Consider the following 1,677-nt stretch of genomic DNA (forward strand, 5'->3'; position numbering starts at 1 on the left):
GGACCAGTCAATGTGTTCTTGGCAAATGTTAACCCATTCAGGACTTGTCTTTTTCTTAACAACGGGACTTTGCAAGGAGTTCTTGCTGGTAAATTGGCTTCACTTAATCATCTTCTGTACTCACTGGGAACTTCAGATGTTCCTTGATCTTTTTGGAGGTGATCATTGGCTGAGTATTTGCTATTTTGGCTATTCTTCGATCCAATTGAACAGTAGTTCCACGCTTCCTTCCGCGTCTTTCAGGTGTTGGTTGTCACTTCAAGGCATTTGAGATCATTTTAGCCTATCATTTGCTGCACTTCTCTGTATGTTTTTCCCTCTACTATCAACTTTTTAATCAAAGTACGCTGTTCATCAGAACAATGTCTGGAACAACCCATTTTACCCAGTATCTCAGAAGGAAACGCGCTATGACCAAGCTGTGCAACATTTGCCACCCTCCTAAATTAAATAAGGGCCAAATTTGACACCCGTTCTTCTGCAGAATTAATGATTTCACCAATTGAACTCATCACTGCTATTATTTTGAACAACCCCCTTTCAATCAATGCTTCAATTACTCAGAATGAACGGCATGCATGTCCTAATTGTTGGGTTTGTTTTGTTTTCATTACTCTACTACACTTTCAGGTAAATTATTTGCTATGTAGAAATAGCATTTCTACTAAAAACAGTGATTCATCAGGTTAATGGTGTTGGACTGCTATTTTTTTGAACACCACTGTATCTAATTAAGTGTTATTACTAGGAAAGGTAAAAGTACACAAAACTGGAGACACAAAATGCACAGGTCACGTCCTGAGACACACTGGGCTTTATTCAGACTAGATAGAACTAGATACCAAAGAGCACTCAGTGAGGACAGAGAGGAAGAAAGAGAAATATCACCAGCAATGTAAAGTAAAAATGTTCATATGAATAAAATATAGTGGAATCTTTCCCCTCCACCAGTCACAATTTCACTCTGGCTTTAAATATAAACACAGATTACACTACAAACAACACATCAACTTCAGAAGCATACACGTTTCTGTATCTAGCATTCTCATATCATCTGAGACTAGATTAAGTGCCATTATGCAATTCAAATAAAATAATAATAAGAAATTAAAACAAGTGCTTTATATCAACAAACCAGCTCGAGCTTTGAGACCTGAACAAGACATACACAAACAATATTTACATTCAAACACAAAAAAACCCAGAAATGACATCACATAGTACATTGTAGACTAAATAAATAGCGTAATTTACACAGTAGAATAAGTGCTGGAAGGAAGCAGCAGGAAATGACAGTTAATGAAAGAAGCATAATTTGACCTGAAGCTGCAACATTATCAAAGAAGCAATACATGCATTAAATCATCAATGAAGCGGCAGTTTTTGACAAGCACGCACAAACGTGGCTTCAGCTGATGCTACAGACATACACCGATCAGCCATAACATTAAAACCACCTCCTTGTTTCTACACACACTGTCCATTTTATCAGCTCCACTTTGTAGTTCTACAATTACTGACTGTAGTCCATCTGTTTCTCTGCATGCTTTATTAGCCCCCTTTCATGTTGTTCTTCAATGGTCGGGACTCTCCCAGGACCACTACAGAGCAGGTATTATTTGGGTGGTGGATCATTCTCAGCACTGCACTGACCCTGACATGGTGGTGGTGTGTTAG

Source organism: Trichomycterus rosablanca, chromosome 22, assembly GCF_030014385.1.
Source record: "Trichomycterus rosablanca isolate fTriRos1 chromosome 22, fTriRos1.hap1, whole genome shotgun sequence".
In the NCBI taxonomy this organism is placed as follows: Eukaryota; Metazoa; Chordata; class Actinopteri; order Siluriformes; family Trichomycteridae; genus Trichomycterus; species Trichomycterus rosablanca.